This window comes from Pinus tabuliformis, chromosome 1_1, assembly GCF_031772625.1.
Source record: "Pinus tabuliformis cultivar Carrire ecotype Pingquan chromosome 1_1, CPIR1, whole genome shotgun sequence".
Classification (NCBI taxonomy): Eukaryota; Viridiplantae; Streptophyta; class Pinopsida; order Pinales; family Pinaceae; genus Pinus; species Pinus tabuliformis.
The window spans coordinates 443,162,483-443,190,092 of NC_142297.1; positions in this window are offsets into that span (position 1 = coordinate 443,162,483).

The window sequence follows — 27,610 nt, forward strand, 5'->3', positions numbered from 1 at the left end:
CCTACTCGACAGGCCACAGACTCGGTAATTATCTCCTTTCTTGAAACTAATATCTTGTCCCGTTTTGGCTGTCCATTCAAATTGATCACGGATAATGCAGCTGCTTTCAAGTCAAATAAGATGGTGGATTTTTGTTATAAGTACAATATCAGTTTGGGTCACTCCACCGCTTATCATCCGCAAGGTAATGGGCTGGCCGAATCATCAAATAAATCACTAGTAAACATTATCAAAAAGATGCTGGAGATCAACAAGAAAAGTTGGCACAAGAAGTTGGTCAATGCACTGTGGGCTGATCGGGTGAGCCAAAAGAGATCAATAGGAATGTCGCCATTTGAGATTGTTTACGGGGTTGATGCAGTTTTTCCTACATCACTTAGTGTACCAGTCGCAAAGTTAATCCAAGAAACGGGAGAAGACATGGATCCAATGCAACGGAGAATCAGTCAAATGGTCCACCTACAGCAGACCAGGGAAGAAGTCCTCCAAAACTCTTTGAAGCTGCAAGAACGTATCAAGAAGATTTATGATAAGAAGGCAAAATCAGAAAATTTTCAACTAGAAGATGTTGTTTTGAGATGGGATGCTCGAAACGAGGACAAAGGTAAACACGGTAAGTTTGATAATCTGTGGAAAGGTCCTTTTAAGATTGCTGCATATCGTGGTCCTAATGCTTTCCTTCTTAAGGAGTTGAATGGCGATGAATGTCCCGGTGGGTCGGTGAATGGCCGGCTTCTCAAGAGATATCATGTTTGAACAATGCTGCTCTAAATCATCTTCATTGTACATATCATTTTACTTTACTACAGCAAGCGTGAACTGATCTTTCATTCTTGGTTTGGGGCCCGAAGTGAAGGCTATAATTCCAAGCATGAAGATTGGTTGGTGTGGGATTTCAGTTTGTTTATTTTCTGCAAAAAGTCAGTTTGTTTGAGTCATAGTCCTTTCAAAGTTTTCAGTTTATAGTCAAGTCAAATAAAGTCTTTTTGAGTTGGTTATTTTTTCTATTAGTTGACTCCATTGCCCAATGAATAAAGCACTGGTCTGCTCTCCCAAGAGGTCTGAGGTTCTTGGCACCTCCAAGGAGCTACCATCCCCATTGGAGCCAATGTTAGTGTCGGTCTTGAGCCCTCCATCAGTGATCAATAACTCTTTGCATATGCATTTATAGGTGTCTCATCAGTGTCAGTTTTGCATCCCGCTAGGCATGCCATAACACTGAATGGAGGAGCTGGTCTTTGTCTTCTTGGCTTTGCTGGATCAGGTCATACAACAATATAATTGAGTCAGGCTTGTTCTTGTTTTTGTCTTAAAGTCCCATGGTCTTAGGTTTAGGGTTTTGAGTCAAAATCATTTTAAGGTCATGAGTCATGGTCAGTAAGTGCCCAGCAAGCCGGAAGGAGTTTTGTACATATGTTTCATTGTCATCTTCTTCAGCTACAGCTCATTTTATGCCTTGGATTTAAAAACACTGTTTTTAATTACAAGGTCATGTGGATTTTGAAAAAACAAAGAAATTTTCAAAAATTTGTAAAAGTGCCGGCAACAACCCTGGTTCCTTCGCTACAGTCCATCAGGCGGTCAACCTGCAAGAAGAACGGAGTTAAACGCATCAAAAAGCTCATTCCAGGACAAAAAGACTCTAAAATAGTGTTAAAGAGAATACAAAGGTTTAAACATTATAAAGTGGGTTTTTAAAGTCAATTTTTTTTTAAATATGAGCCTATAAAAGCAAATTCCCTCTTGAAAGGTCTTCATTGTGCATTTGGAGCAAGAAATTACAAGCAAAAGGCGATTAGAGAGCGGAATTGGGCAAATTGCAGAAGTTTCAGTCTTTTGGAGGCTGCGCGACCAAACGGAGGGGCGCGACCAAAAAAAGGCCAACGCGCTGTGTTAAATTACACAGGCGCGACCAAACGGAGGGGTGAGACCAAACTGGCAGCTTGCGCGACCAAAAAGTCTGCCCGCCCTAAAAACTCTCCCAAACGCTCAAATTCACTCAAATTCACTCCAATTTTTAAAGGTATGCCTCCTCCACGTTTTGTGTAATGGTGTTGGGGTTGCAAAAGAAGATTATGGTCATGATTTTATGCAAGGAAATCCATAGAAAATAGGTTAAAATGACTTGATGTTTTTGCATGCTAATGTTAGGTAGTATGTTTGTTTTTCAAGGCAATTTTTTCCTTAGTCCCTCCATTCATTTTCCCAATATAAAATCACAGGTGTTAGGATGTCATTTTTATTAATCTCATTTGCAAAGAAAATACTCAAAACCTACCCCAAATTCCATGAAACCCTAACCCCTCCTGAACCCTATTCCAAACCCTGTTTCTACCATGTATCATGCTCTAACCCTAAGCACTACTACACACAGCAATTCATGTATAAAAACACAGCAAAATGAAAAAGAAACATTATAAAAAAAAAAACAAATAAAAAGTGATGACAAGGCATGCACATAAGAAATTGTAAAAACAGTGAAAATGTCATTTGCATAGCCTTATAAAAAATAAAGAAAAGTGTCATTTTGCTGTGTATATGTCAAAGATTCAAAGCTGTGTTAAAGTCATCACAAAATTCATCAAAAATACAGCTGCATAGTTATCAAAAGAAGCAGTCTTGCTGTGTTAGGGTTTTGTATTAGCATGGTTTTCATCCCCTTTCTCAAAACTCTGTTTTTCCCTACCTATTTCCCTATGTAAACCCCAATTCAATTGCTTGTCCCTTCAGTTAAACTCCCTAGGCAATTGAATGTCCCTCCCTATGATCAAAGCACACAGTCAAACCCTAATTCCCCATGGTAAAAGCATGATGAAGCTGCCACTGTCCTAAATGAAGTGCTGTTACAAAAATTAGTTGGCAGTGATTATTAAAAGGGTTTCACTGTCCCCCCAAACCTAATTCCTAATATCCTCTCTTTTCCCTAATTCCCAAGTTATCAATTCCCTCTCCCTTCCATTGTAACATGATCACAGCAATCCCCTTCCCTTCTTCTTACAATCTAATACCCAAAATCCCTGTTTCATATTAGCATCAAATGGTCATTTCAAAATGTGGAAAAAACAGAGTATGCTCATGAAAGATATTTGAAGACAAAATATAAAAGCAGCAGCCTGTTAAATGTTTATGATTGATGCTACTCTATTCCCTTATACTTTCATTCCCTCCATGATGAAAATCTATATTGTCCTTTCCCTTGGTGATCATAAAACATATTTCCCTAATACAGTATTCATTTGCAAATGATGAAAGATGGAATGACATGTTTAGCATTATGTGATGTTTTCCTTCAGAATTCCCTGCTTATATATATATTTTTTTCCCTTTCCTATATGTAAATTCCCTCCCCTAACATATCCCTCATGATGTTTCCCCTTGAAAACAGCATACTTCACAGCATTTTGCAGGCAGGGCAGCGGTCATTTTGACTTATTTATTCCACCTTGCTCAATAACACCATGTCAACCACTGAGACTAATGAGCAAGGTGATGACCGATCATCATCTACTGAGATTGAGATACAGCAGAGGCCTCGTAGGGGAGGCAAGGGTGGTCATCACAGGAGGGAAGAGCCCACATCATTGACAGAGTTGCAGGCTTGCCCATTGGCAGTGTCTTGTTTTCAGCATATGGCTTGTTTTCAGTTTTGTGAGAGGCTGTCACACATCCAGCATCACAGAGACTTGGCCCGGTTGTTTGTCCTCCATCTCCATGACAGGCAGGTCACCCTTGCAGGGGTGAATTTTGTGTTTTCTCCAGAGGCTATCACAGATGCTACCGGGATACCCAATGTGGGTGAGGTGTGGCCGAAGCGCAAGTGGGTGGACCTGGTATACTATGAGCCATATGTTAGGCCTGCCCATGTGCATCACTTGACAAGGAACTTTCCTATCAAGTTCCTCCGAGCAGAGTATATAGACACCATGAGACTCATTATGCACTACTTCACATGCGAGGGGAGATTCTCACGAGTATTTTCTTGTCATATCCGCATGATGATGCACTTCACCAGAGTGAGGATGATGAACATTTCGGCATTCTTATTTCATGACATTCAGAGGATAGCCACTACCTTTCGGAGACAGACTCCAGTACAGCAGCTCCGGAGCCTATGCCATCATGGTCTTATTCAGCTAGTAGTTTCCCATCAGCTGAGCCAGCAGGGCATCCCTTGGGCGGATTTCATCTCCCGAGATGTTTTCACACAGCCACATTCAGGGCCTGAGGCAGTTCATGAGGAGGGAGGGCCATCACATCAGCCCGAGACCAGCATCCCGAGACACATGGCTTCTTCTCCTCGGGTCACATATCAGAGAGGTCACAGGACCTTATTTGCAGCAGCCCGACGAGTACTTTCTCTACAGCCAGTGGAAGGGGTCTCGTCTTCATCATCAGAGCAGCGAGTGTTATCTCCACATCAGGTGGAAGGGGCCTCGCTTTCTTCATCGGCACAGGCAGTACGAGAGGGCAAGCAGCCCATGGTTGAGGATGAGGCAGTTGGCGAGGCACATGATGATTTCACTGGTCGTGATGCTCATTCTCCTCCTTCTTCAGATTTCTATGAGCTCCAGAAAGAGAACCTTGTGTTGCAGCGGAAGCTTGAGATGGCTCAGTGGACTATCACTTATTTAGAGCAGCGGACCAAACAGCTGGAGACCGAGAAGGAGTTGGATGAGTTATGGAGGATGCGATTTGACCGAGTCATCAATCGCAGGAGGCCTGGGGACCCACTGCCCATGGATAGAGAGTTATTGTTCATCCGAGCAAATTGGCGCTTGGAGGGACTATTAGACAAGGCAAACCGTGACAACAAGCTGCTCCGGAACATGAAGACACACTACTGGGCAAGATTACATGTTTGCAAGGCGAGAATAAAAATTCTCCAAAGAGAGCTGTCAGAGGCCCGGAAGAAGAAGAAAAGGACAAATCCACTCCGCATCTTGGCTGAGGCATCCCTCACTCATCATGGTACTGATCAGCCTTGATCTAGCATCAAAATCTGAAAATTTTGAGAATTTTGGAGCATTTTGCAAATTTTTGGTAAAATTACAGGTTTTGCCCACGGTTTGGTCTCACCCCGGGTGAGACCATTTTGAAGGGCTGCTCGGAATTTTGCAAACTTGGCATTTTTGGAAAGGGCATGCAAAAACAAAAATTACCAGTACTTGGGGGCAGCCTAATTTTGAGTTTTGAGCCTCCAAAAGCTCAAAATACACCTTAAAAATGACTTTCTGCCCACTTTTTGAGTTGCAGAAAGTGACCTTGGGAGAAATGGTTTTTGAGGGGTCAAATCAACACCAAATCTAGAAATTCCACTTGGGATGGAAAGTAGACAGGCTAAGCTTTCCAATGAGCCATCTTGCACCTGATTTGGATCAGTGGAACCCACTCAAAAGTAGCTGCAAAGGGGCGCGACCAGAACTTCCAGGAGCGCGACCAAAACCTCCAGATTTGCCAATTTTTGACTAGTTCGGCCAGAAAAGCACTATTTTCACTTTGGTTGACTATTTGGGCATGTAAATGATGGATTATTGTGTAAATTTCATGGCATTAGATACTTTTACTCTTCTTTACCACTTCTAGAAGCTTCTTTGATGTAAATAGTGAATATTTAATGCATAGATAAGCTTCCTAAGTTTTAGAGGTAAGTTGTTGAGCTGGCCTATTATCTAGTGACTGATTTAGAATTAGTTGCAACAGCTCCTAGGAAGCTGAGCTCGACCCCTAGAGGTGGGGAAAGAGGTTTGACCTTCTATATTATGCCTTCTCTTTCTCATTTTGATGGTTGGACTCTAGAGGGAGAAGTGCTATTGTATTTTTGACTTGTATTTTCTGCAATTTGAGGAAAAGGAAGGCCAGGGTTTTGCAGACTTCATTGTGGATTCTTGTGGATTATTATGTTGATGGTGTGTCTCCTACTGTTATTGTAAGTGTGTTTATGTGTTCCATTTCTTGATCTCTTGCTGCTATTTAAACAAAAGAAGTGATAAAGTTTGAATTCATGCATGCCATGCTCAGCTTTCAATTTTGTTTAAAATTTATGCTTTCCACTGTCTAGAGAGGATTCGAATTCATTGTTTGCCCTCTTTAGCCTCTTTTCTTTCTTCCCTGATCATCTCTTTCAGTTATAGGCATCAGCATAGACTCCTACCTTGCCCCAAAGACCCACCTGCAAAAACTGAGCTCAATCCCCGCACCCTAAATTGCACTCCCTCCAATTGCCACCAAAAACCCAAAAAATCTTTAAATCAACCCCCCTTATCAATTTACTAGCCTAATATCTTTGATCCTAATTGGTCAGCTTATTATATTATAAGATCTATCAAATCTGACCCGAGAGAGCCTTCTCATACCTCGTAGGGCTAGCTACGAGGTGAAATGGTTTGATGTAGCCTTGAGAGTTTGTCTATCTCAGCCTAGGTGAATTCCAAGCGCTAACACAAAGTATGACAAAAAAATTAGATATGTGGTGTTGGATGCACTTGGAGTAGAAATAGAACAATTTAGAGCAGCCTAATGACTAACAAGAATTGTACACTAGATTCAGAACATGACTTTGTATGAATTAATTAACATTTTTTTGGTAAAACAAAAGGCTTCGCATTAATACAAATTATGGTGGTCTAAGGATCTTATGATAGTAGTAAAATAATGCATGCATCAAGTAAGGGTGACACAAAAGGTTCTAGGTGATGAAGAGAGAGAATAACAAACCATGCAATAACTCGTTGCTAAATTAGTAGGATGCTTCAACCAGGCACAGTTTTCTCCGCAGATGTGGGAGATATAAAACATCATGCTGAAGAAAGTCTAGAAGACCAGGAAATTTGAGCCTGGTTGTTCCAAGATCTGATGGCTTGACTTTTGATTTATCTACAAAGTATATTGCTCCATCAACATTGTCAGTAAATTCTTCAAAAAGAACTCTTCTAAATGGCATGTGCAAGTTTTCCCTGAATCAATCAACTAATCATTTTTCCAAGTTGCAAGTGAAGCATTAAACAAGTCTTCAATTACTCCAATATTACAATGTGCCTCAACATAGTGAGCGGATTCGGGTGCTTTACCTTTCTCTTTGTCATGGATTTTACCTTTGGCTTCATTTCTTTCATGCTCAATTATGTCCCAAGGAAAACTACATGTAGATGCATCATGTTCATCTCTATTGCAATTTATGCAATGAAGATCAGACTTTTCTCCTTGAAAATGTCTAACCCCCTGCCTCTAAAATTTCTTCTTCCTCTTCCTCTTCAGCCACCTCTTCCTCTAGAAGAATGTTGAGCATGATTCTTCTCTCTATGTGAAAGACACACAACTTCTTCAAAATATTGGGGAGTTGTCTTCTTCCCAAAATCCTTCTCTCTCTCAGCAAAATTCTTCTCAAGGGACTAAAAGGTAATCTCCTTGAGGTTTCCACTTACTTGCAATGACTCAAGATAGTTTGAATAAGTGGGATATAGTGCCTTGACATAAGCTATGAGAGAAATGTCTATTTGGACACCAATGGTTTTAATATCATGCATAATAGATCTTACTTCTGATGCTAAAGCAAGAGAATCATCATTTTTTTAATTCAAGACTGAACAATTTAATCATCAATTGGACAACTTCAAGTTCAGAGTGTGAGTCATAGAGTTCCTTCAAATTCTGTAAGGCTTCAAAATCATTTGAAAATGGTGAAATATGGTGACTCACCTCTTCATTTACAAATGTTGTAATCAAGGATAGGCCTTGTTTTTCCTGTTTTCCCTAATGGTGATCTCCTTATCTGAGGTGGGCTTTGTAGGTTCATCATCTCCTTCTCCTACACAAACTCCTTTCCACAACTCATAAAAAACGAGAGTGTGTTTAAATATGTATACTCTACTACCAATGTAAATAAGTTTGCACTTATGGTTGTAAAAACTACAATTCTGACTTATAATGCAGAGGTATATATAGGGGAGGGCCTATATGGGGGAGATGATGTATGAGGTAACAAATTACAAAAGAGGGTGAGGGAGATATGGAGTTAACGTATGAGGGAGATAAGGTAAACATATAAGGGAGATAACTTATGACACAGAATATAGTAATAAAACTTATGAAATATTAAAACAGTAATACAACATATGGGGGAAGTATTAAAGTATGCGTATTAACGGAGAATGGTATTAAGGAGAGCGGTATTAAGGTATGAATATAACGAAATTTAACATAGTCAAGCATCTGAGCGGTATGTATGTGAGTGGTATGTAATATGAGAAGCGTTGTATGAATCATGGTATGGATGATACCAGCAACAGTGGTATGGGAGGCAATATTATTTGAATGGAAGTGGTATGGAGTGGACCGGAGCAGTAGTGTGGTAGCGTTTTAAAAAGATGTGAGTTCCGCTGCGCAGAGGGGAGAGGGACCCATGGGAATCAGTTGCAAGGAATATACACACAGTGAATATAGCATATAGTTTATGATAGTAACTGGGAGTGGATACCAAAAGAATTATATCATGAGATAAAATGCTCGAAATATTCAGCGTGAGGTATTTTCCAGACATCTATGAGCCTCAATTGCCCTTCCTCTTCAATGAAGGAAATTGCGTGCCAACTCTCTTGCATCATATTTGAAACTGGAGCAAACCCTGAGCAGTGGGAGCGCTCTATAAGAAAACATACATTAAAAACTAGTTGTGTGGTAGTGCATATGACAACAGATTATAAAAAAATGTAGAGGACATAGAGCATAGGAATGAAGACTATGGCAAACTGCAAAATGGAGAAGACTACAGAAATGGAAAAAGGGAGTTACAAGGGCAGGAAAGCTAAAAATGAACCTGGCTCTGATACGATGTTTGGCCAGGAGGTAACTCCACAATGTGAATTGTGATTTTGCATTAATATTTCTCATGGATATATACATGGAGGGAGAGACTCTTGGGCTTCACCTCCTAGTGTCTCTTCTTGTTCCTTCTACACTATTTTACATATATTCACCCAATCCCAATGATTAGGCGTCAACATGGGAGGATTATATGATGCATATGTTTTGTTGTTTTGATAAATACTATGGAACATATTATGATCCTTATACATGGATCATGATCATATCAAGAAATAAAGAGTCATTTGGTTTAAGGAGGCACAAGGGGTTGTTATAGGAGAATTATATTTTTTCGAGCATTGATATGATATGATGATGATATTTCTATGGATACTTTAAATTTTTGTTCAATGATACTATCTCCAGCACATATTTTTCATGATTAGCGATGTAGATGGTGTGATGTCATAGTTAGTTTGCATTCATATTTTATGATTATTATTATTACTAGATAGTCATACGAAATGACTATGATTATGAAACAACGGGGGTGCCACCTATTAGGAAAACTCAAACGAACAATTTAGAATTACATTTATTTAATTTCACCTTTAGAATCCCACCCTCAACTTCTCAAATGAAGCCTACTAATTTTTCTGAGGCCTAGAGTTTCATTGGGGTAGTACAGTACCTAAGGAAATTCATAGCCTCATTTTAACATTAGTTGAACTGCTCCATGTTATAATAGTGAGTGGCAAGAATTTCTAATGGGGAAAGGGTAAAAATAGGGCCTTTAAGGAGTTAAAGAAGAATATTAGTCAAGAACTGGCTCTGGAATTACCAAACTTGCAGCAACCCTTTGAAGTGGAGATAGATGTGAGTGGGTATGTTATGGGAGTGGTCTTGATGTAGGGAAGAAGGTGTTAAATTGGCAACTAGGGCAAAACTTCATGTGGGTAATCTTATTCACGACTAATAATATTTTTATTAGATTCCTCTCATAGAGAGGTGTAGGATTGATCTAAAGATCATCCGATTCCGATAAGTATTTATGGATATATGAATTTATTTTGATTATGGAATTATTATCAAGCCGACCTACAACTCATGTAGGCTCAGAAGCCCAACAATCGCATCTATTCAAACATCATCATTTGTGTATAAATACAAGAGGAATTTTCCTCATTTTCACTCGCTCATCTCATCACATCTCTCTCTCTCTCCTACACAGAAAAGAGGGTCTTCTCTACTGCGCAGAAAAGAGTCTCTCTCTCACACATGTGGAAGGAAGTTGCTAAAACTGAAGCTGCAACTGCAGATCCAAAGTTTGACCAGCATGGACCATCAAACCTTCTCTTCTAAACTGTGTTGTAAGTTCATCTGAACCTCCTCTGGAGGCTGCAACTTTTGGTGGTGGAATCAAGTCGATCCGACGGTCGGTTTGCGAGGTATCAATTGCCCTAGTTTGAAGGAAGCTATTGAAACTGAAGCTGCAATTGCAGATCCAAAGTTTGACCAGCGTGGACCATCAAACCTCCTCTTCTGAAATATGATGTAGTTTCATCTGAACCTCCTCTGAAGGCTGCAACTTTTGGTGGTGGAATCAAGCCGATCCGACGGTCGGTTTGTGAGATATCGACTGCCCTAGTTTTGATGATGAAATCGCTAATGCTGATGATGCTGATCTAGGTTTTGCTACTGCTGATATAAATCAGATTTATTGTAATATTTCTCTCTGTTGAATTATTGAAGATAAAATAAGATTTGATGAAAGGGTTTCCCCACACATTGTGGGGTTTGTCCCTGGCTAGCGCCACATCTTGTGTCTCTTGTCTTGGCTTGTTTTCTGTCGATCATTTAATGTTCTTTCTGCACTTTACTTTATGTACATGTGATTGCTAATCTGTGGAATATAATAAGAAAAAGAAGTAAATTGTTATAATCATAGAACATACCATAACTTAACATGGTATCAGAGCTGAGGTGAAGACAAAGCCTGAGCAAGAGCAAGAGCAATCACCAAAAAGAAGATAGGCAAGGCTATCCTAGAAGAATAAGGAGTGTTGGACGATGTGAGAGGCAATATTGTTGAGCCTCCATCAAATGCATCCGTTTCTTCCAAGTACAAATGGAAAGCAGAGAATTCAAAACAAAGAAGATCATCCACGACTCTATCGACAAGCACTTGGTGGCCTACATCTCTGACCTGAACACCTCCAAGGAAATCTACGATAGACTAGTGAGCTTATTTAAAGTTAATGATGCAAATCAAGTTTTGTTTCTTATAAATAAGGTGAGGGAAATCAAGAAGGGTAAAGATGAGAGTATGCAAGCATACTTCTTAAGAATCACCGAGATCAAGAACAATCTCCTATCTATTGGGGAGACTATTATTGATAGGGAAATGGCACTCACGACTCTTGGAGGATTACCATTCGAATGGTATGTGTTTAGGACTACTCTTCTGAACAATCATGTAATTCCTAGTTTCAAGGAATTAATGGCTAGATGCACTCTAGAAGACACATCTCTTAAGTCCAAACTTTGGCATTGGAGGTTTTCCCACCTTCATTACAAAGATCTACCCAATGTAAGACATATGGTAACAAGGATGCCCGAATTCTGAGTAGAAAAAGAAGGTGTATGTTCGGGATGTGCCAAAGGAAAGCTCAAAAGGGGACCATTCCCCTCAAGCCTAATAAAGATCTCTGATATATTACATTGGTTCACTCAGGCATACCTGAGGTTGGCATTAAGAGGGAGACTACTGTTATACTCCTATACCAATAGGTGTCATATTTCATGATTGACTTGTTGAGCTCTGTAATATGTTCATCATTTTCCTTGTTGCAAAGGTTTTCCATATTATCAAAAAATCAAAAAATGTAAAGAGGGTATACCCTAAAAGAAAAATCAAAGGGTAAAAATAATAAAATGGTCAAAAAAGTAAAAGAAATGAACCCCAAACAAAGAAAGACCAGGAAAGTGTGCAAGTCCAAAATGCCACTACTATTTCATTTTCTGTAAATAAGAATTATGTGCATTTTGTTAGTTTATGTCACAATTGATGAATGGCCAAACAGCTTAATCTTGGCTAGTTCATGTTTGAATTTCATGTTTTAGAGATAGAGAATAAAATCTGACCAAACTGTTTAATCTTGGCAGATAAGTGGATAGGTAGAGAAGCAAAGGAGCTCAACAGTTAAATCTGAGCCCTTAGATGTTATAAGGGCAGACTTAGTCATGCTTACCATGAAAAGAAAAGGAAAGTTGATAGAGGGTTTGCCAGTCCAAGTGCACCCAAAGAAAGAAGGAAAAATGCTAGGCAAAGTACGCAGGGTAGGTAGATTGGTGTTGCATAATGATACCTGTGATGGATTATGTTTCTAAAAATGTGTTAACTTTCACTTCTATCACAAGTGCAAGGTGGACAGTACACTTGAAGCAACTCAAGCAAGGCAAGGTTACATAACTAACTCCCCTTCATATTTTTTCCTAATCATTCACTAATTCCCCTAAAAAATCAAGATCTGTTCTTAATATTATTCATCAAAATCACTCATCCCATTTCATAATGATTGCCTAAGTAAAACCCCATTTTACTTAGGAAAATGGCCATATTTCTCATATAGACCCCTTTTTCCCTTTAGCCTAAGTTTTTAACACTTTAACTTAGCGCGCATTCATTCTATTTTCATATTAAATCTAACTTTATTATATAATTCCTATACACTTATTCCCATCCCGTATTATGTAAATATAATAAAAAACCCCAAAAATATTAATATTCCTGCCCCGGTTACTTATAACCATATAAACACCATTTGACAAGGGTTAATGAATTTGTTTTTTCATTAAAAAACCCTCCCCGCGCCATATGGGATTAATTAGCCCTCTGGGCTAACTAATAACCAAGCCCTGAACCCATTAAAACCAGCCGCGATACATTAAAACATCGTTTTATTATGGTTGGCCCCGCAGCTTAACGTCTTGCCATCTCCAAAGCGCGTCCGTCGTCTAATTATCGCTTGTCCATCCAACGGTCTACATCCAATATCGCAACCGCCTTTCTGCCGAGCGTTAACGCGCGATCGGCCAGTGGTTTTGCCACCATACCTCTGCCATGCGTCACGCTTCCACTATGATCGCTTGCCCTCCGTCCAAAACCGCCCAGCCCCAAAAGCGGTGCGGGCAAAACCACTTACCACCCTCACTAACATCATCCACTGACGTCACCGCCACGTCATTTGCCCCCATACTCCTGCTGACATCATCCACTGACGTCACCCACCACGTCACCGCCACGTCATATGCCCCTATACTCCCACTGACATCATCCATCCTTCAAATCAAAAAATCCCGCCAAAACTACATTTTGTCAAATAAAGGGCAAAAAACGCCACTTTTTCTATAATTTGCTGCAAAATGTGCTCCAGGCACAACAAACAACCGAATATGCTCCAGTTTCCGACCAGAAAGGCTACATCGATGAGCTCGCGGCCATTCAAACTGCAGCATGCAGTTTTCCTCTGTAAACACAGGTACCTTTTCTAGCTATCTCCAACAATCGGCTATCAGTGCATCAATTATTGTGGTTTCTTAGCAAATCTCCACAGAACTCAACATACCAGCCATAGAGAAATCCATAGTTGCACTGTTACCCTTGGAAAAAGGGAAATTTCGAGGCTAAATACCAGACAACAGTGAGCAGGGGTCAGAACAACATTAAAGTGTATCAGAACAGAGAGTGAGCAGGGGAAAACAAGTCAAAGAGTGTCGATCAGCATTAAAGGTGTCGAAACAAGTCAAAGTGCATCAGATCAGCGTTAAAGAGTAGCAGATTAGAATTAAAGAGCGCAATTAAGACAGGCAGCCGACGCAGAGTTACTACAGAAGACAGCTGCTAGCCAAATTAAAGGGCCTACCACCAGCACAATATCAGTTATCTTTCTCTAGCTATTTCTTTTCCCTTGTAAACTATCATTAGTCATCCTAAATATTATCTCACAGCTGTTATGAGATATTTGTTTTACAAATTTTGAGCATAAATACCCCCTCCATTGGAGTATTGAGGGTGGGGTGTGGATTTCCTAGACTCTGTTGTAATACTATTTTTTGGAATAAAGAGATGTTGGAATCAAATTGTTGTATGACCTGCTGGGTGAAGAATTGAAGCAGATGACTAGTCATAGACCTCTTGAATCAACTACTGGATTAATAAGTCCTCTATATCTTGTGTTTTACAGTTTTCTTGTTTATGATATCATCTATGTTTCATAATCTGAATGATAAAGAAAAGGTTAATTTCAGAATATGCTTGATTGCACTCTGTTTTCAGTCCTTATTGTTCTCTGTGTTTTCTTCAGAACTAGAATAAGTAGTGAAATCTTAATTGTTCCTGCTTCCTAATTCTTTCATGTTGATTATTTGTTAAAGAATACTTCACTACTCTTTATCAGTAATCATCCATTTTCCCTCTCCAAATAGGTTGAAGGATTCTTAACTGCCCTTCACCCAATTTGAGCCCATTCCATATGTTTCAAGCCTTGATTTGCTTCCTGTTTGACTACCTTGCTCTGTGAAACCATCTTCAATTAAGAAAATGAATCCAGAAAGTTGTCTTCTTTGACTCCATTAGCCCAATGGACTGAACTACTCTGTTTTACCTCTCCGTTCTATTGAATCTCACCACCCAAAACTCAAACAAAACCCTTGAACTTCATAACTAGCCTAATACCTTTAAAAACAAAGCTAAATCATAACGAGAGTGCCCTCTCTCGATACAGATTGGCTAGATTCTGTATCTAAAATATTGGTTTGTGGTTACCTCGGCCTCCTTTCCCTTTCTTACAACTTTTGGGAATACATGAGTGAGAACATCATTGGCGACACCACTGGGGACCTGAATAATTGTTTGTTACTATTGTTTACTTCATAAAGCTACAGATGGAGCCTGAAGTTAGCCAGGTAGCCTTTGAAATGTTTTTTCTTTGCAATTGTAGAAGTAAATGAATGCTACTTCAGTCTATCTCTGGTCTAGCTTATATATTGGACAGTTGGTTTCAAATACTTGATCAGTTCCTCTTTTCAAATAAGTCTTTAGGAAAGTTCAAATTTCCCACATCTAAAACTTATTAAAGAGATTGTTAAAGTTGTATTGTCAAATCTCTTTCAAGAAAAAACCAAAAAACACACCTAGAAACCTGGCCTCAGAAAATATTCATTACACCATATCAAATCCTGATCCTAATCCCCCACCTGTGTTTGAAAATCCTAATCTGATTCTTAGGATTCTTAGAAGACAAGAAAGCCAAGAAAATTCTGCTAGTTCTAGGCCTCTATACAGATCAAGATCATGTCCTGTGAGGTGGATCTACCCTGAGGATAAACCTTTTGATAAGTACTTTGAAAACTCTTTATTTGAGACCTTTTCAAAATCTGGGTTAACCCACACAGTTCAAAACCCAACATTCATTGAAAATTTGCAGATTGAAGTTGTTACTTCACACCTTGACAGACATTTGTAGAACTCCATTCAATCTGAGCTTACCTTTGAAAGAACACCAAACCTCTCTATGATTACTACAGCTTCTCCAAGTTCACCATCAGCACCTCCAACTACCCTTTCCACTCCTCCATCTACAACACACATTCCCATTGTTATCCCTACTCCTCCAGTTGTCACATCTACTTCTGCAACCATGGCAAACCGATATACTCCCCTAAACTTACCTGCCAATCCAGGGGCTCTGCCCCAATACTATCAAAGTAAAATCCCTTCTTTTGAAGGTATTGGCACTTACACGGCTCAACAACATACCAATAAAATGACCGACTATTTTGAAATATATGAGGTTGATGATGATGTTAGAATGAAAGTATTTGTTCAAAGTTTAACTAGAGATGTTAGAACCTGGTTTATAGCCCTCGCTGCAAACAGTATTAATGACCCACAAGCTCTTTATCAGACCTTCTTTAACAGATGGGAAAAGAAGAAAGATCCTCTCCACATTTTATCATAATATGAAAACCTAAGAAGAGGCACACAAGAAACGGTCCAAGATTATTGTACCCGATTCAATACTATCTACAATGTTGTTCCTCAAAATCTTAGGCCTCCTCCAGATTTGGCCTTGATCAAATTCCCTGATGCTTTTGATTCTAATATGGCATACCAACTTAGGGAAAGAGCCCCTTGAAACTTAGAAGAGATGCAAAGTATAGTTGTCAGTGTTGAGGCCAACCTGATATCTAAACGATCTAGAGCCAGAGCTGAAAGGAGGACACCTTTCAAAGAAGAACCTTCTACCTTTGAATAGAAATTAGATGCTATTATTAAAGGAATGGATAGACTTGGAGATAGAGTAGAAACAATTGAGAGAAAATCCCCTTAGGATGGTCATCCAAGAAATACTGGGAGAAATCCAAATTTCAGGAAGAACCAAAATCCTAACACTGGAAAGACAGGGCCTAACCAAAATATTAGGCCCCCATTTCAAGAAAATTATGTTCAAGCCTCAACTTCTGATGAACCAACAAAAGACACTTAAATTAATCTGATGGGACTCAACAATGAACAAGTTTTCTTGACCCAAGAGGATCAAGAAGCTCACATTCTTAAGCAATTCCAAACTCAATCAGGTGAATCATTTGACTTTAGGGAGGGATAAGATATAGCCATTTATGAAGTCCACAAACAATACAATCCAAGGAGCAGAAGAATAGATGTCCCTGAAACCAGTAAACATAAAGATACCAAGCAGCCTAACAAAGGTAAAATCAGTAACCCCCTTGTACATATTCTTGCTAGAACAGGTCCTAACCCTAATAACCCAATTGTTAAAGATGTATCAGATAATTAGCCACATAACAGACAACCTTCCACTTCTATTCCTACTAAAGAAAATGCAGGAGAGCCTCTAGAACTTGATTTCAAAGCAACTTCAGCCGATAATCTCACTCCTGAAGAGGAGAAAAACGCAGAAAATCCAGCTGTCCAAAATACAAGAACTCAGACCGAAAAACCTTTCAATCTTGAGACAGAAGTAGGCAAACTAAAGATAGTTGTTCCATTATCAGAATTAGCTAAACATGATGTCTACAGAAGTCAAATCAGAATATCACTCAAAATTTCTGTGAACGAAGATTCAATAAATGTTTTTGATAACCAGCCTGAATTGATATCTGGCCCTGGAGTAAATGGAAAAACAGTAGAGGGAGAAGTTCCTCCTTTCTATGTAGGTTTAAACATACATGACAAAATACTTCATAATGCCATGTTTGATTCTAGTGTTTCCCATAACCTAATGCCTAAATCTGTAATGGAGAGACTTGACCTTGACATCACTAGGCCATATAAAGACCTTTTCTCTTTTGATTCACGTCAGGTCAAATGTTTGGGTTTAATCAAAGACTTATGTGTGTCACTAGTCCAATATCCTGCCAAAACCATCTTAATGGACATAGTAGTAGCTGATATTCCACCAAAGTATGGCATGTTATTGTCTAGATCTTAGGGTGCAAAGCTTCAAGGATCTCTACAGTTAGACATGTCTTATGCTACTATTTCAGTGTTCGGTCAACCCAAGAGACTATACAGAGAAACCTTAATGAAGTATGTAGTAAGTAGTCAAGAGAAGCCTCAAAATTTCCCTATCTACTCAGTACATTCAGATATGGATTCTTTTATCCTTTACAATTCTGAAATTGATCCCCCACATGAAATAAAATTTTTAGCACATGAAAAAGGAAAAAATTTCAATGAAAAGTCTAGTGTCTGAATCCAAGAAATTTCTGAAAATCATGAAACATCAGATAAACCAGAAAAAACAAAAAAACCAGATCTCTCTATTAAACAGATCCCTGAAACTCCTGATACTAATTATGAACATGAAATCCTTTGGTACTTAGAATTTGATGGTTTTGTGAACAAATTAGGAGCAGGAGCAGGAGTCTAGGTGCACAATCTTGAAAACAATCATTCTAAAGGCCATGCCTACAGGTTAAACTTTAGGTGCACTAATAATATGGCTGAATATGAAGCTCTATTGCTAGGTCTTAAACTGGTCCAGAAATTAGGAGCAACTAGAGTGTCAATCCTAGGAGATTATGATTTAATCATTCAACAGATAAAAGGGAAGTTCTTAACAAATGATCCCAGATTAAGAGAGTACAGAGGGACAGCTATAAAGATCCTCAATACATTTCTAGAAACTCAGCTTGCCAAAATCCCGAGAAAACATAACTTGCAAGCTCATAGCCTAGCAATGTTTGCCAGCACCTGTAAATTACCATTTGAACCAAATCATCAATTCACAGCTGAAATTAGGCACAGGCTAGCCATACCTGATAATGTAAAGAACTGGCAAGTGTTTGACAGTGATAATCAAATCAACAATTTTTTAACCCTAGAAGAAGAATTTTTCAGCACTAACATAGATGCAAATACAGTTAGGGAGGTTGATCCAACAAATCAGATAGAAACAGACATTTCAGCAGAAAATGCAACTCAAATGCTTAATCCAACTAAATTTACCAAAAAGGAAATACAGGATCTTAAAGAAATAGATGTTAATGAGATTATTGAAGGAGAATATGAAGTTATTGATTTGAAAGACAATCATTTGCCCAAAGGATTAACTCCTTTGGAAGATCTCTTTAATTTCAACGATATTCCAAAGACACCTCAGATAGAACCTCTAAAAGTAGACACTGAAAACTACAACATAGAAACTAAAGAGAATCCAAAATGGTAAAATTATCCAAATCTCTGCCCCCTGAGCAAAAACTTAAATATGTTGAACTAATCAAAGAATTCCAGGATGTTTTTGCCTGGAGCTATGAAGACCTGAAATCTTATGACACCTCTATAATTCAACATACAATACCCCTCAAGGAAAATAAAAAACCATTCAAACAGAAGCTCAGAAGAATCAGCCCTGTACTGCTTCCTTTAATTGAAAAAGAAATCAAACGAATGCATGATGCAGGGATAATTTCTCCAATCAGATTTTCAGAGTGGATATCTAATTTAGAGCCTACCAGGAAGAAAACATGAGAAGTCAGATTATGTGTTGACTTAAGAAATGTAAACAAAGTTTCTTTGAAGGACAATTACCCTTTACCTAAGATGGATCATATTTTACAAAGAGTAGTAGGTGCTTCTAGGATTTCACTTTTGGATGGGCTTTCAAGTTTTAATCAGATTCTGGTTCATCCTGATGACCAAAAAAAAACTGCATTTACAACACCATGGGGTACATTCAAATATGTTAAAATGCCATTTGGACTTAAGAATGCAGGGGCAACATTTCAACGAGTAATGGACATAGCTTTTGCAAAAGAAATTCACAATTTTCTGGTTATATATCTAGATGACCTCACTGTGTTTGCTAGATCAAATCAGCAACATGTAGATCATTTGAGACAAGTGTTTTTAAAATGCAGAAAATATGGTATTTCATTAAATCCTAATAAATCTTTGTTTGGTCTAGAAGAAGGAAAACGTTTAGGCCATATCATCTCCAAAGATGGCATCAGAATTGATCCTACTAGAATAGAAGCTATTTTGCAAATACCCCACCCCAGAAATGTCAAAGAACTTCAAGCTTTCTTAGGAAAGATTAACTTTTTGAGAAGATTCATATCTAATTTGGCTAAATTAATTAGATTGTTGAACAATATGTTAAAAATGATTCAAATGTTAAATGGACAATAGAAGCCAAACAAGCATTTGAAGAGATTAAAATGGCTTTGACCAGAGCACCAGTCCTTACAAGTCCAAAGTTCGATAGAGACTTCATAATTTTCTCATTTGCATCAAAACACACTATAGCAGTTGTTTTACTACAAAAAGATGATCAAGGATGTGAAAAACCCATAGCCTTTTTCAGTAAAGCACTTAGAGAGGCACCTCTGAATTACAAAATCATGGAAAAACAGGCTTTTGCACTTGTGAAAGCTATTAAAAAATTTAGAGTCTATATATTGTACTCCCATGTAGTAGCTTATGTACCAAATGCTGTTGTTAAAGACATCCTGACTCAGGATGGAATTGAAGGCAAACGAGGTAAATGGATAGCTAATATATTGGAGTATGATATTGAAATAAAACCTACAAAGCTTATAAAAGGAAAGGGATTGGTTAAACTCACGACTGAAACAAACTTTCAAGCCCTGGATATTAATGAACAGGAGATGGCGACTTGATCCAGGTGGATGTTGGTGGCCACCCACTAACCCATTTGGACCCCCACAACTGTCTCTTTCAGTCTTTTCAGTTTCCTAAATTGTAGCACAATTTACTATTTTTAGTAGTTTTTCGGGTCCTGAACTTCCGGAGCCGTTTTGAGGCCCTAAACGACGTTTTTTTGGGAATCTGGGGCCCGAAAGTGGTAGTACTCGGATATATCTTTCTAACGAGCTATCGTACGCGTCAAACGGAGATCATATGCCAAAGTTACGACCCCGGGAAATTGATGTACCAATTTACCCAAACGGGGCCCACAATTTGGCGTTTCATCTTCTAGGGTTAGATTTCGGAATGTTAAGGGTTTTCCATTGTTTATCAACAATAAATAGACCTTTGAGCCTCATTGTAACACAGTTCGGAACAGTTCAGAGGCATGTAGCCGCACATCTCTTCTCAGAGATAAGCTACCATCGCCCTAGCTGGTTTATTTCCATTTTTGGTTGTACGCATATTTCAGTATTTTCCATTAATGAAATGAAGCATTATTTCCGCTGCATCTCTGTGGTTATGGTTATTGCATCTATGTATTTATGGTTATCTCTGTAATCTATTGTGTTCCTGTCTAAATCCGGATCAGTGGTATCAGAGCGGTCTGCTTTTGCTCTGTTTTTCTTTGCATGTCCCCAACGAGGTCTGGATATAAGGAGTTAGGGCTCGAACTGGTCGAACCTTTGCAAGACCAGCCTCGCAAATCCCGACGGCCTCCCATGGCGGATGAGAAGAAAGACGAGGGGGCAGGAGATCCTATCAAAATCTTGCTCGAAGAAGCGCTCGAGCGGCAAAGGAACGCGATGATGGATAACTTTGCGCAGATCCTTCAGCGGCTACCCAGAGGCGACGCATCGGCTTCCAACAGTGACTCTGGAAACGCCACACCATTTAAGGTACAAGTTAATTTTGAAATCCCCATGTTCGAGGGTCAAATAGACGCAGATGCCGTAGATAAATGGTTAAATCTGCTAGATGGGTATTTTTCTGTTCATGAATTTTCAAGTCGAGAAAAGATTGTTTTCGCTCTTCTCAAAGCAGCCCCCCTCGTCAAGGACTGGTGGGAAACCTACTGCGAGCAGAAGGATGAAAGTACAGGCTCACTATTTTCAGCCGCACCCACTTGGAATGACTTCCGAGATGCCATCAAGGAGCAGTACTACCCTGTCGGAAGCTATGAGGACAAATACATCAAATGGACCACACTGCGGCAGGGACGAGACCAAGATGTGCCAGAGTTCACAAACATTTTTCATACCCTTCGCACACAGTTGGGTATCAAAGATTCTGAGCTGCATCTGGTACTCAAATACCATGGCTGCCTACAAAAATACATCCAGGAAGAGATGGGGTTCTTGAACATCTCCTCACTCGGCACAGCATACCGATACGCTGTCAAAATCGAGCAAAAGTTCAAACAGAAGAAGAGAGACTTTGGATCTGCAAATCCGAAGCCCAAAGGACAAAGCCAAGGCGGGGTGGCCCAAGACAACCCGCCGAAGTCGCAAGAAAAGAACAACACCACGAAGCCGAAGAAGGACACAGGAAAGTGGTGTGAGTTTCACAAGAGTCCCACTCATAACACAAGTGAGTGTCGGACCAAGCAGTCGTTGGTGGCCGAGTTAAAGGCTTCCGAATCAGATGCATGTTCTGACCCTGAGCCAGAACCCGACAAGGGGAATGGAAAAGGGAAGCAGATCATTGATGCGGATCCCAGCGCCACTGTTGCCACTGCCAAGATCCAGAAAGATGAGCCCGAAAATCCAGAGGAAGGGGAGCGTCTTTTCCACTCACAGATGTGGGTGAAGGGTTTGCCACTGCAATTCATTGTCGACAGTGGCAACCAAAAGAACCTCGTTTCAGCAGAGGTCGTGAAGCGGTTGGGCCTACCGACTACACCACACCCACAACCGTACAGTATCGGGTGGCTTCATGAAGGACGAGATCTCAAAGTTCGCCAGCAGTGCCGCCTTCCCTACAGCATCAAACCCTTCACATACGAGGTATTTTGTGATGTTACACCTCTGGATGTTTGTGATGTACTATTAGGCCAGCCATACTTATGGAGGCGACATGCTGTGTATGAGTCAAGGCCTCGTGTTGTCATTATTTCTTTAAATAATTCATTATACAGGATACCAGAGGTAGCCCCACCTACTACCACATCCTTGATCACTACCAAGAAAGGCAGCAAGCTCATATCACAAACTAGGAAATTCATCTGTCTGGTTCACTCCCAAAATAAGGGGAAGATCGTTGCTACATCCATGACCCCTGCAAAGGGTTCCTCCACGCAGCAGCAGCAACAAAGGGATACGGTCATGACAGAACACATGAACAACTTCTCCTCACCCACAGGGGTACCACATAAGTTTCAGGTGGGCAACAAAGTTTGGTTACATCTGCAGAAAGAACGCCTTACAAGAGCCCATCAGAAGCTCCGACCACTCCGACATGGTCCTCACAGCAGTACCAAGGCTATGGGAAACAATGCTTTGAAGCACCACATTCCTCCATTCCTTCGCTTGCACCGAGTATTCAATGTGGACCATCGTCGACCATGCTCTCCACCATTTCTAAACACATCAGAGATTGCAGAACAGCTCACCAGAGAACCAACCCAGCAGAAGCTTCCTCATCTCAGGGAGGAACTCAACGCAATGGGGACCATTGCTTCCTAAGGGGGGAGGAATGATCCAGGTGGATGTTGGTGGCCACCCACTAACCCATTTGGACCCCCACAACTGTCTCTTTCAGTCTTTTCAGTTTCCTAAATTGTAGCACAATTTACTATTTTTAGCAGTTTTTCGGGTCCTGAACTTTCGGAGCCGTTTTGAGGCCCTAAACGACGTTTTTTTGGGAATCTGGGGCAACATGGGTCCATGGACCCATGTTGCCTCCCAAAGTGGTAGTACTCGGATAGATCCTTCTAACGAGCTATCGTACGCGTCAAACGGAGATCGTATGCCAAAGTTACGACCTCGGGAAATTGATGTACCAATTTACCCAAACGGGACCCACAATTTGGCGTTTCATCTTCTAGGGTTAGATTTCAGAATGTTAAGGGTTTTCCATTGTTTATCAACAATAAATAGGCCTTCGAGCCTCATTGTAACACAGTTCGGAACAGTTCAGAGGCATGTAGCCGCACATCTCTTCTCAGAGATAAGCTACCATCGCCCTAGCTGGTTTATTTCCATTTTTGTTTGTACGCATATTTCAGTATTTTCCATTAATGAAATGAAGCATTATTTCCGCTGCATCTCTGTGGTTATGGTTATTGCATCTCTGTATTTATGGTTATCTCTGTAATCTATTGCGTTCCTGTCTAAATCCGGATCACGACTCCACAAATCAGTCAGGCCTTCTTAGAATCACCTTGGTATGCTGATAATTCATGTATTATTAAACCTGTAGGCTCCTCCAGGGTTATCCAGAACAAAGAAAAGGTTTTCAAAGATGAAAGCTTCAAAATTTTGTATTTTAGATAATGCTCTTTTTTGGAAAAATCATGAAGGTATTCTATTGAATTGTTTAATAAAAGAAGAATCTCACAAATTTCTCAAAGAATTTCATGCAGGGGACTGCGGTGGACACCTTTACTGGAAATCAACTGCAGACAAAATCCTAAGGGCTGGATTTTACTAGCCAACCTTGTTCGCTGATGTAAAGAAGTTTGTCACTGCTTGCCATAAATGCCAAATTTTTTAAGGCAAAAAGAAACTGTTACCCTTACCCTTGAGACCAATTTCCACTGAAAAGCCCTTTAAACAATGGGGTTTGGACTTCATTAGAGAAATACACCCTCCCTCTTCTGGCCAACATAAATGGATCCTTACTGCCATAGACTATTTCACAAAATGGATAGAAGCCATTCCTTGTAGACAAGCCATTAATACAGTGATTATAGGATTCTTAGAAACCAACATATTGTCTAGATTTGGCTATCCTGAAAAGATCATAACCGATAATGTTGCTGGCTTCAAATCCAAGAAAATGATAAATTTCTGTAACAAATACCATATCACTTTAGGCCATTCCACAGCCTATTACCCTCAAGGTAATGGTCTAGCTGAATCTTCCAATAAAAGCCTGATTAATATTATTAAGAAATTGTTGGAAGAGAACAAAAAAAACTGGCACAAGAAACTTACAAATGCACTATGGGCAGACAGACTTACTACAAAGAGATCTATTAGAACTAGCCCTTATGAGTTAGTTTATGGCATGGAGGTTGTATTTCCTTCATATTTAGGAATTCCTGTAATGAAATTATTGCAAGAAGCTTAGGCATAACCCAATGACATTCAAAGGAGAATAAATCAGACCATCCATTTGCAGCAGAGCAGAGAAGAAGTGCACCAAAGATCCCAAGTGTTACAAGAAAAACTCAAGAAAATATTTGATAAAAGGACCAAAGCAGAAGACTTCTACCTTGGAGACAAAGTTCTAAGGTGGAATTCCAGGAGAGAAGACAAGGGAAAACATGGGAAGTTTGACTTCCTGTGGAAAGGGCCATTTATCATCCAGGCATTGCAGGGGAACAATACTTACTTTCTGAAGAGCCTGGATGGCACAAAAACAGAAGAAGGACTAGTGAATGGTCAAATGCTGAAACATTACTTTGATCCAGTTTTTTGATGTATTCTGACTCTAACATGTACATACTACATCCTTAATAATGTCACATTTTGGATTGGATAGTAACTTGCTGCAGTTGAAGCCAAAAGAGAAGCCTTTTCAAAAAAGTGGAAGCCTTGCTTGAATTATCTTCCCCTCTAAAATAAAAAGGTGATATATGTTGTTCAGAAACCCATGAAGTTTCCCCACAACAAAAAAATTGTAGCACTACAAACTGATCAAAATAAAGAAGAAATGAAATTCCCTGAAATTTCTCAAATAGGAAACAGCAATGAAAAGCAAAAAATAGTCCAGAGCTCTGGAGCTTCTATAGGACAAAGACAACGATGAGGACTTTCCTGTTGTATGTGATAAGGTTGTTATATTTGATGAAGATGAAGAGTATTCAGAGCACTTGGATACAGTGGAGAATAAAGAGGAGAAACGATTGGCCAAGCACTTAAATCAAGCAGCAGTGTGGAATGAGAGCAATCAGAAGCTAATTTGGGGAATAAGGAAGTTCAGTTTCAGCAGCTTGAAAACAGTGATCATCTTGTTCATTTCAGCTATAAGGATGAGGAGGAAAGTGCAGAAAATTTTGAAATCAGTGAAGGAACTTTACCATTTGTTTTGATTCATTTCAATTTATCAGAGATAACTATCATACAATTAGAAAACAAATGTCAACAAGTCTTGGTATTAACTGTCTAGAGGGCAATCAAATCTTTGTTCAAGACTTATCATATCTAGATTTGTAGCCCCAAAATGCCATTAAATGTCAGGTAGCAGAAGGAGACTTGAAAGCAGGAACATGTGATCAAATAATCCAAGTTGATTCCCTTCCTCTTTGTTTTGAATCATGTAAAACTTTAAAAAAAAAGGAGGAGAAGCTTGTAGAAGTCTATGAAGTTCCATTTGAACCTACATGTAATAAGTTGCAATAGTCCTTCCAAGTTCTTTATGATCCAATAGCTGATAGGTTGAATGATGAAAGCAATCAAAATTCTTCTCCATTAGCAGACTATGAGAGTCAAAATCAAGATGATAACAGTTTTACAAGACAGACATTACAGTCAGTAGAAATATCATCACAAAGTGCAGTTGAAAACATGCAGGGTGATAAAGGTAAAAGTGACATTTCAGTTTCATGGCAGGTAGACTATCCAAAACAGATGTACAGTTGTTTGAATCAGCTCAAGAATAGTGTATATATTTTACAAGATCCTTTTGTACAGTTTCTAGATCCAGCAAAGGGAGATTTCAGAGCAAAGTCTAAAGTTATTCAGAAGGCCATCTGACTTGTTGTTCTTGACTTACCACCAGGGAAAGCCATCCCCAAGTGGAGCCATTGTTATACTCCTATACCAATAGGTGTCATATTTCATGATTGACTTGTTGAGCTCTGTAATATGTTCATCCTTTTCCTTGTTGCAAAGGTTTTCCATATTATCAAAAAACCAAAAAATGTAAAAAATGTAAAGAGGGTATACCCTAAAAGAAAAATCAAAGGGTAAAAAGAATAAAATTGTCAAAAAAGTAAAAGAAATGAACCCCAAACAAAGAAAGACCAGGAAAGTGTGCAAGTCCAAAATGCCACTACTATTTCATTTTCTGTAAATAAGCATTGTGTGCAGCTTGTTAGTTTATGCAACAATTGATGAATGGCCAAACAGCTTAATCTTGGCTAGTTCATGTTTGAATTTCATGTTTTAAAGATAGAGAATAAAATCTGACCAAACTGTTTAATCTTGGTAGATAAGTAGATACGTAGAGAAGCAAAGGAGCTCAACAGTTAAATCTGAGCCCTTGGATGTTATAAGGGTAGACTTAGGTAGGCTTACCTTGAAAAGAAAAGGAAAGTTGATAGAGGGTTTGCCAGTCCAAGTGCACCCAAAGAAAGAAGGAAAAATGCTAGGCAAAGTAGGCATGGTAGGTAGATTGATGTTGCAGAATGATACTTGTGATGGATTATTTTTCTAAAAATGTTTTAACTTTCACTTCTATCACAAGTACAAGGCGGACAGTATACTTGAAGCAGCTCAAGTGAGGCAAGGTTACATGACTAACTCCCCTTCATATTTTTTCCTAATCATTCACTAATTCCCCCTAAAAATTAAGATCTGTTCTTAATATCATTCATCAAAATCACTCATCCCATTTCATAATGATTGCCTAAGTAAAACCCCATTTTACTTAGGAAAATGGCCATATTTCTCATATAAACCCATTTTCCCCTTTAGCCTAAGTTTTTAACACTATAACTTAGCACACATTTGTTCTATTTTCATATAAACTCTAACTTTATTATATAATTCCCATACACTTATTCCCATCCCGTATTATGTAAATATAATTAAAAACCCCAAAAATATTAATATTCTCGCCCCCGATTAATTATAACCATATAAACACCATTTGACAAGGGTTAATGAATTTGTTTTTTCATTAAAAAAGCCTCCTCGGGCAATATGGGATTAATTAGCCCTCTAGGCTAACTAATAACCAAGCCCCGAACCCATTAAAACCAGCCGCGATACATTAAAACATTGTTTTATTATGGTTGGCCCCGCAGCTTAACGTCCCGCCATCTCCAAAACGCGTCTTCCGTCCGATTATCGCCTATCCATCCAACGGTTTACATCTAATATCGCAACTACCTTTCCACCGAGCATTAACACGCGATCGGCCGGTGGTTTTACCGTCGTACCTCTGCCACACATCCCACTCCCGCTATGATCGCTTGCCCTCCGTCCAAAACCGCCCAACCCCAAAAGCGGTGCGGGAAAACTGCTTACCACCCTCGCTGACATCATCCACTGACGTCACCTGCCACGTCATCTTCCCTCGTACTCCTACTGACATCATCCATCCTTCAAATCAAAAATTCCCGCCAAAACTACATTTTGTCAAATAAAGGGCAAAAAACGCCATTTTTCTATAGTTTGCTGCAAA